Genomic DNA, 10,369 nt, shown 5'->3' with positions numbered 1-10,369 from the left:
ATTACTGATAGCTTCATTTGTGTAAAAGTTTTTTAGTCCTTCCCAAACACCACTCTGCATTTGTACTTTAGAATATGGCCAAAGGGAGGTAACCCAATTTATTTTTCAAAAATAAGTTTAGAGTAGGGGCACTGGTATATTCCTTTGCTGTAGTAAAACACTTTCCTTGGTGGTACAATATCAGTGAACTTTTCCTTTTAACAATTTAATCATTTTTATAAGCCCTTTGGAATTCAATGGGCATATTATGTATCGTGTTTGTCTGTCCACCAGTCAATCCACCTGTCGGTTTAAGTTTTAATGCAAGTTTCTGTAATGGTCTACAATTCAGTCATGTTAACATACCATTAATTCAAGTGACTTCGAACTTGGATACAATCTCCAAAAGAAACACATCAGCTTAGAGATCAGTCTTTTTTCCTCCCGACACCTATCAAATAGCTAGTTGTGTGTCTTCAATTCTGCCACAATATATTCCAGGATTAGCCATCATATCCTTGATAGCTCACACAGCACTAAACTAATGGTATAGTGTCTGAGAGAGAATCCGTCAGTTAACTTTTAACTTTTAAAACTATAAGCAACTGAACTGATATTTTTTTCATCATATAAATGAACTTGACATATTTTCAAGGTCACAGGGGCCAAATATGTTGAAATATTCAATAATCCTCTCAAGTTCCAGAGGGTGGACGTTTTACCAGCAGGCACCTAGATCAGAGTGGTATTAAGTTTCCTTGTATGAATTACCTTGACTTATTTTCAAGGTCACTGGGGCTAAATAGCTAAAATTTGCGATCATATTCTAAAGTTCTAAAGTCGCAGGATACATCCTCATATCAATGACCTTGACCTAATTTTAAGGTCAAATAGTAAAACTTTCCTTTGCAAATCTTCTAATATCCTTAGGTACCTGCTTTGGCGTGCTTTATGTAAAGTTTCCTCATACCTATGACCTTGACTCGTTTTAATAGTCCCAGGAGTCAGATATGTTAAAAACTTCAACAGTCTCCTTTTCAAGTTCCAGAATACATAATTATATGCCTAATATTTTGCCAGCTGGTAACAAAATAAAGTGTTTTAAAGACTCAGCATTCACGTGATCTTGGCCTAGTTAACTATTGAGAAATATGTTACCACAAACACTATATATACTACACACGATCAACAAGACTTCACATCAGGTTTCACATTGGTTATGTTACATTACCTCTAACTGACCTTGACAACGCATCACAAATGTATAAGCGAATCATATCACTGTCAGAAACATTGTATAGTAACTGTCAACCGAATCATATATGATGTTCTTACATAGGAAGTCTGTACATGCTGACAAAAAATGTTGATAATGCCTCCGACTTCTCTTGATTATTTCCTGAAACATCACTAACATAATTAATTACGGCTTACATTAAAAATGGAAATAGTAAGTTTGTCATTACTCCTAACTGGCCATGTGAGGGATTCAGGCCCTCTGGGCATCTTGTTATTGATCCCGATTCTAGCAGACCAATTGTAACAAAATATATAGTACAATTAAATCCTACATTGCTCTTACTGTGTATCGTTATTGTATTCCGATCGATCAGTTGGCTACCATGATCTCAAGCTGTTGTTTGGAGTTGTGATATGACCTAGTAAATAAACGTGACAAAAAAGTACCTTAGGTAGACATTATTTCATCAAAAACCAATAACAAATGCAAAGTATCATCGGTTAAACTTTCATACCGAACGAAAATGAAACACAATGGTCGTTCGTTTGATTTATATGTTACGTTCAATGTGGAGTTAGTCTGTGTGAACTACGATATGGCCTATCTTGTCATCAATATCTAGCTGTCTGTCGCCATGCATTTAACGTCCGTAGTATCCGTAAAATAGGCGCTATAACGTTAACATATATGGAACTGATAACGAGTTCCGAAGGAAAGAGAAAGTGGCGTTAGAACTGTACGGCAACCCATGCATGAGAGAAATAGACGAATAGTTGGCCATCGGTTTGTTATCTTACAGTAAATACATCGTTCCAGGGAAATCAAATTATACAAATGTACTTGATTGGAATTTGCTAACTCAGCTTAGTTCCACAACGGGTTAACGAAAGGTATTAAAAGCCAACTAGTTGTGTGGAAGCTTGGAACTTTTTAGTGGTATTGGCTTTGTATGGAAGTGTATTGGCGATTTTTCAGAATAAATAAGGTAATGTTTGACCAGCTGGTCTGGTTCCATTTGATGTGAAGTCTGACTTTATGTTACAATGCTCTCTCGACCAGGCTATTATATCATCTCTCCCATCTTGACTGTTACTCAACACAAAGAAAGCAAAAGGCAGCGAACATATGAAGAAGTAGGTCGACTAATTTGTATCAGATGTTCATTATACATACCATCGAGACGTAGTATCCTGTTCTGAGTGTAAACTTAACTTCTGTCAAGCATGTAGTGATCTTCCCCAGTCAGTGTTTCCGTCCGTCTGTTAAGGAAGATTGGAGATATTTTCGCTGGCTATGCCCTGCCCTAGCTGTGATGCTACATGCCCAAAACTAATTAACATGAGTGAAATATTTAGTAAGCTGCAGTTACAAACTGAATCACATTTGGACAAGCTTGATAGTAAAATCACATCCTTGAAACAATAGACCCCTATCCAAATAAAAGAGGAAGACTTAACACTTCGTCAGTGCATTGTAGATGAAATTAGAGGGGAGATGAAGGAACTACACCAGAGACAGGATCAAGAAAATAATGTCATACTTTTTAACCTCCCAGGACTGCACAGTGGTGATTTTAAACAGGATGTCTTATAAAAATTGTCAGGGAATTGGGAGCGTATCTTGGTGTAGCTAACCTAGAAATTCTGATATTTTTAGGATTGGCGCACACCAAACCAGTTAGTGGCAACGTAGGTTTCTCCTTGAAATATAAAGTCCAAGACAAGTGTTAAGTTTGAGGATGTTATATTGCTGAGAGATTAACATTGCAGCTGAAACAAGACTATATGGAAAGAAGAGTCAAGCGATTTGCTGAAACGCAAGAGAAGATGAGTCAAAACTATGAGAGCATGGACACAACACAAAAGAAGCAATCTGCATGTAAATACTCTCGGAGACCTGTCGTATGTAACTGATAGCGACCACACAGTATACTGTGAGGATTCAGGTACGAGGGCTGATTGATAAGTTGTGAGCCTCATATTGTATTGTTTTCAACACAATCACATTCAGTATCTATACACTTTTGCCAGCGGTGTCTAAGGGCCTCAATGTCACCTTTTTAGAACTTGTTACCCTCTATGCTGCACTTAAAATAACAAATAAACAGCGACAACTGTTCTAAGTGTAAATGTTGAGTATTTGTAATAAGTATTCTACAGACATTGGTGACATGTATGGCCTGAGTATCGAGCTTACACGTTACCCCTTCCAAGGCCACACCAGGACTGACTCTATCAGGGCCTGTTCACCCAGTCTAAACATACACAGCAATTATAATGATTAAAATGACATGGATGGGATGCCAGCTAATGAGATACTGTGATAAGGGTCAAGGCGCATCAGCATGGGACACCTGACATCCGTTGTAACTCAATTTAGCTGCCTGATACGGTACTGGCAGGGATCCCCAGACTCTGGCTTCTTGGCTGTTCAGAAAGTCATCCATTGCATGTATGTCGTCATCATCGGAATGAAAGGGGGTGCCTGAAATAGCTGTTTTAAGTTTTGGAAATAGATGAAAGTCTAATGGAGCGAGATCAGGTGAATAAGGCGGATGCTCAATCAATTTAAAGCCACAATCGTGAATGGCAGCCATGGCAATGACAGACTTGTGAACAGGAGCATTGTCCTGATGCAATAGCACACCTTTATTGAGCTTTCCGCGGCGCTTAAGTTTAATATTTCCCCGTAACTGCCTCAGAAGTGAAGCATAGTATATGCCATTAATTGTTTGTCCCTTTTGGAGATAATCTATCAGCAGAATTCCATCTGCATCCCAGAAAACCGAGGCCATAACCTTCCCAGCTTATGGAACAGTTTTTGCCTTATTTGGCGGGGGAGCCAGGGTACTCCATTGTTTCGATTGTTGTTTGGCCTCTGGGGTAAAATGATGGGCCATTGTTTCATCCATTGTGACAAAGAAAGTTGGCAGGATCTTCCTCAAAAAGGTTAAGATAAGCACGCGATAATGTGCGCCTGGTGTGCTTCTGATAAACAGTTTGAAGTCTTGGTACCCATCGGGCCGAAAGCTTTCTCATTGCAAGATCCTCTGTCAGAATGTAATGTACTCTTTCTTGTGAAATGCCAACTCTATTGGCTTTATATATTTCTGTGACTTGTCTGTCAGTCATAACAATATCATGAATTTTATTTACCATTTCTGGGATTGCAACATTGACAGGCCTTCTAGAACAGGGGTCATCCTCAAGGCTCTGTCGGCCGTTTTTGAATTCCGTCACCCACCTTTTCACTTATGGAGGGGAATCTTTCCCTTGTGTTGCTTCCATATCATTATGGATATCCCTAGGTGTTAAACCTTTTTATGCAAATATTGGATCGCTGCTCTTTCGCCGATTTTGTCCAATTTGCAAAATCCGCTTGTCTTGTTTACTTTAGAGTGCTACCTCGTCAATATAAACTAACCAAATGAGACTAGTCCTTGGGTACACGGCCCTATATAGTCAGAAAATAGTAGGACTTAAAAAGAACATCCTTGAGTACCTCCTTCAATACGAGGCTCACAACATATCAATCATCCCTCGTATAGATACCCTGTCCTCGCTGACAGTTAAAAGAGCGTAGGATCCTGTTTTTAAGGAACACACGGTGGATAATGTGAGTTGCCAGCCTCGTTGAGGGACCACTATTTTATGTTTTAACCTTACTTTTAATACACATAGATTATGTCTGTACAAGTAAACGAAACTTTTTCAATGCGGATCTTTGGAGAGGTTGTCAGGTGAGGCATTGAACTGTCTTGTTGGAAAATATCCAAAATTATACACAAACATGTACCAGTGCCAAAGATGGAGCCTAGTCACAGCAGGATATACCCACTTAAATGAACTGCGGTTCGGGCATTGATAACAAAGGAGACGAAGTGGAATTTAGCCCGACAACATCTACAGGAAATATCAGCGGGCTCGGAATATGGCAACCAATCTCGTCAGGAAATCTATACTTACCAAGGAAAGAGTTGTCGCTCTGAATATGAAAGCAAATCCAAAGCAGTTCTGGAGGTACACCCATTCCAAGACTAAGACGAAAGTAGAGAAACTTGTATCAAATAATCAAGAGAAGTCGGAGGCATTATCAACATTTTTTGTAAGCATGTACAGACTTCCTATGTAAGAACATCATATATGATTCGGTTGACAGTTACTATACAAATGAAGAAATTACAGCTGCAGTGAAGCCTATGGACGGCTTCTGGGCCTGATCATATACATCCTCATTTTATCAGGGGGCACTAGAGGAACTCATTAGACCGTTGAATTCAGTGTTTAACAAGTCAATGAAGGAATGAAGATGACCGGGTGACTTGAAGAAAGCCAATGTAGTACCAATTTATGAGTCAGGAAGTAAACAGGAGTGCAACAACCACAGGCCCATAAGTTAATCTTCAGTTATTGGTAAGATGCTTCAAAGGATTATAAAAAATAGGGTTACAGAAAATAACAAGGAATGAACTGTTTTCCAATCATCAATATGGCTATTAGAAGTTATGGGGGATTGGACAGAAGCATTAGACAATGGAAATCAAGTTGATGTGAAATGGAGCAGCTGGTCATTATCAACGGGGAAATATCAGAAAACAGCACCAGTGACCAGGGCAGTGTGTTAGGATCTTTGTTTTTGGATCTATGTAAATCTTCCTTGTCTAGTAAGCTTCACTATAAAACTGTTTGCGGGTGGTGCAAAAATCTACAGTGAAATATCATCTGGAAGGAGGACGGACTATCTGCAGGAATATATATCAACAATGTCAGCAACTGAACAAAAACCTGGCTTATGAAGCTCAATAAAGAGAAATACATATGAACATTCGAACTGGGGACGAGCCACCAGACCATACATACAGCATCTGCGAATAGAATAGTGTATACACTGTTCAGAAAGTGGAAACAGAAAAGGATACGGGCTTCAATTGCGACAGCAACCTTAAATTTGCAGGCCATGCCAACAGTCAGGCAAAGAAAGCTAACAGGATGTTCGGGCTAATTTTTAAAACGTTCATGTATATAGATAAGGAAATGTTTTTCAACCTCTACAAAGCCACGGTAAGACCACGCCTTGAATACTCACATTTGTCTGGTTTCCTGTCCATAAAAGAGCATAAGAACAGATCGGTGCCTCCCTAAAAAAATCCTATGGGGAACGACTAAAAAAAACTGGGTATACCATCACTGGAGTTAACACGGGAGAGATCAGACATGGCCAATCTCTACAAGATCTGTAGTGGATAGCAAGATGTAGATCCTGGGAAGTTTGTTGCATTCCCAAAAGGCCAGAATCACCCCAGCACTCGAGGACATAGTAGGAAATTCTTCATGAAGAGAACACGAACCAGATTACAAGGATGCGCATTTTGACCCGAGTTGTGGACACTTGGAATTATCTTCCGTCGTCCTTAGTGCACCAGCAATGAACACCTTTAAATCAGGTCTGAGTCGGGTTTGGAGTCTAGAAGGGCGACACATGTTTGGTTTGGTTTGGTTGCATTTTTCAAAATTTCTATTCAAGCATACGACTTTAAAAAGGGCAATAAATCAGGTCACGAGGTTTTGCGGTTAGTTGATGTGAGTTGGTTTCCCGAGAGCCCCTCCTCCATTTTCAACACGGGCATGTGACCGGCTATGGCGGAGTATAAGACGATACATGTACTGACACAGGGGCTTGGGGCCGGCTATGACGCAGTATCAGACGAGACATGTACAGTGACAGGGGCATGTGACCGGCTATGACGCAGTATAAGACGATACAAGTACTGCCACAGGGGCTTGAGACCGGCTATGACGGAGTATCAGACGATACATGCACTGCCACATGGGCTTGAGACCGGCTATGACAGAGTATAAGACGATACATGTACTGCCACATGGGCTTGAGACCGGCTATGACGGAGTATCAGGCTATACATGTACTACCACAGGGGCTTGAGACCGGCGATGACAGAGTATAAGAAGATACATGTACTGTCACAGGGGCTTGAGATTGGCTATGACGGAGTAGCAGGCTATACATGTACTGCCACAGGGGCTTGGGACCGGCTATGACGGAGTATCAGACGATACATGTACTGCCACAGGGGCTTGGGACCGGCTATGACGGAGTAGCAGGCTATACATGTACTGCCACAGGGGCTTGGGACCGGCTATGACGGAGTATCAGACGATACATGTACTGCCACAGGGGCTTGGGACCGGCTATGACAGAGTATCAGGCTATACATGTACTACCACAGGGGCTTGAGACCGGCTATGACAGAGTATAAGACGATACATGTACTACCACAGGGGCTTGAGACCGGCTATGACGGAGTATCAGGCTATACATGTACTGCCACAGGGGCTTGGGACCGGCTATGACGGGGTATCAGACGAGACATGTACTGCCACAGGGGCTTGTGACCGGCTATGACGGAATATTAGACGATACATGTACTGACACATGGGCTTGGGACCGGCTATGACAGAGTATCAGGCTATACATGTACTACCACAGGGGCTTGAGACCGGCTATGACGGAGTATTAGGCGATACATGTACTGACACAGGGGCTTTGGACCGGCTATGACAGAGTATCAGGCTATACATGTACTGCCACAGGGGCTTGGGGTCGGCTATGACGGAGTATCAGACGATGCATGTACTGCCACAGCTAGGGGCTTGGGACCGGCTATGACGGAGTATAAGACGATACATGTACTGCCACAGGGGCTTGGGACCGGCTATGACGGAGTATAAGACGATACATGTACTACCACAGGGGCTTGGGACCGGCTATGGCGGAATATCAGACAAATCATGCACAGTCACAGGAGCTTTGGACCGGCTATAGCGGTATATAAGACGATACATGTACAGTCACAGGGGCTTGGGCCCGGCCATGGTGGAGTATCAGAGATTCAGCTTTATGATACATGTTAATATATATTCATTACTCGGTATATAGTAGTGTATTAGAGTATTTATTTCTTAATCCATATCTAAAGGCGCTTTTCACTTCCAGTGTGTTTAATCATCAGTGACGTTAAACTGATCATCTCGGATTGATGTTGACATCAGGTTTGATGATTTGGTGTTGACAACAGGTTTGATGGTTTGGTGTTGACAACAGGTTTAATGGTTTGGTGTTGACGTCAGGTTTGATGGTTTGGTGTTGACATCAGGTTTGATGGTTTGGTGCTGACGTCAGGTTTGATGGTTTGGTGCTGACGTCAGGTTTGATGGTTTGGTGTTGACGTCAGGTTTGATGGTTTGGTGCTGACGTCAGGTTTGATGGTTTGGTGTTGACGTCAGGTTTGATGGTTTGGCGTTGACGTCAGGTTTGATGGTTTGGTGTTGACGTCAGCTTTGATGGTTTGGTGTTGACGTCAGGTTTGATGGTTTGGTGCTGACGTCAGGTTTGATGGTTTTGTGCTGACGTCAGGTTTGATGGTTTGGTGTTGACGTCAGCTTTGATGGTTTGGTGTTGACGTCAGGTTTGATGGTTTTGTGCTGACGTCAGGTTTGATGGTTTGGTGTTGACGTCAGGTTTGATGGTTTGGTGTTGACGTCAGGTTTGATGGTTTGGTGTTGACATTAGGTTTGATGGTTTGGTGCTGACGTCAGGTTTGATGGTTTGGTGTTGACGTCAAGTTTGATGGTTTGGTGTTGACGTCAGGTTTGATGGTTTGGTGTTGACGTCAGGTTTGATGGTTTGGTGCTGACGTCAGGTTTGATGGTTTGGTGTTGACGTCAAGTTTGATGGTTTGGTGTTGACGTCAGGTTTGATGGTTTGGTGTTGACGTCAGGTTTGATGGTTTGGTGTTGACGTCAGGTTTGATGGTTTGGTGCTGACGTCAGGTTTGATGGTTTTGTGCTGACGTCAGGTTTGATGGTTTTGTGTTGACGTCAGCTTTGATGGTTTGGTGTTGACGTCAGGTTTGATGGTTGGGTGTTGACGTCAGTTTTGATGGTTTGGTGTTGACGTCAGCTTTGATGGTTTGGTGTTGACGTCAGGTTTGATGGTTTGGTGTTGACGTCAGGTTTGATGGTTTGGTGTTGACGTCAGGTTTAATGGTTTGGTGTTGACGTCAGGTTTGATGGTTTGGTGCTGACGTCAGGTTTGATATTTGATGTTGACGTCAGGTTTGATTGTTTGATGTTGACATCAGGTTTGATGTTGACGTCCGGTTGTATGTTGCCAATGTCTAAAATTACTTGAAGACATGAGATAAATAGAGATTACACAACAAATGGTTGAGTAAGTTTTTTTTGTTTTTGTTTTTGTTAGTTACAAAAGACACGAGCTTTAGCGGCTTGAATAAGAGGGAAACGTGACAAAGTCTTCTTTCACATATGCAAATAAGGTGTACAGGTGACGGTCGGTATCCAGTTATGTGACGTCATTCGACTATTGATGACGTTCTGCAGCTCGGGTCAAAGTGCGAATTCTTGACCAATCAAATGGCCGGAAGGTTATATTCCACTAGTGGAATATAACATATAGAGGATATTGAATGGTTTCCCGTTTAATATAACATATATCTCACGAGTATGACAGAATATCGATATTTTCACCAGTGATATTCTGTCATACGAGTGAAATATATGTTATATTAAACGGGAAACCATTCAATTTTATATTTATTGCATTTTATATACTTAACAACAAAATTAAAAAACATCGAAAAATTAATAGTGTCAAAAAATGCGAAAATCAGTAAAATAATTCATGACGTCATCTCTTTGTGACATTACTTTACGTCAACTTGACGGCGCCATTTTGAAAGGACTGATCAACGCAATTTAAGCGTTTTTTCTGTTATCGGAGAATCTGTGCATGAATAGCTAACGTCAAGTGGTTATTTTGTCAAAAACTAGTCTGAATATTTCAGAAAAACAGCAAAATAAAATGTATCTATCTTCGCTTCGATTAGAAAATTCGGCAAGTTTCAATTAGGTGAATACAAAAGTTCGCTCTAATTGGTCAATAACAAAAAACTTATATTTTCACTGCAAAATCTTTTATTTTCACTGCTCATCTCTGCAATTTCTTTATTACATTTTGCCAGTGAAATATATAGAGGATATTGAATGGTTTCCCGTTTAATGTAACATATATTTCACTCGTATGACAGAATATCGATATTTTCACTTGTGCGAA

This window comes from Pecten maximus, chromosome 1 (genome assembly GCF_902652985.1).
Source record: "Pecten maximus chromosome 1, xPecMax1.1, whole genome shotgun sequence".
NCBI lineage: Eukaryota > Metazoa > Mollusca > Bivalvia > Pectinida > Pectinidae > Pecten > Pecten maximus.
The sequence above is the reverse complement of the archived record's forward strand: the minus strand, read 5'-3'. Positions refer to the sequence as shown.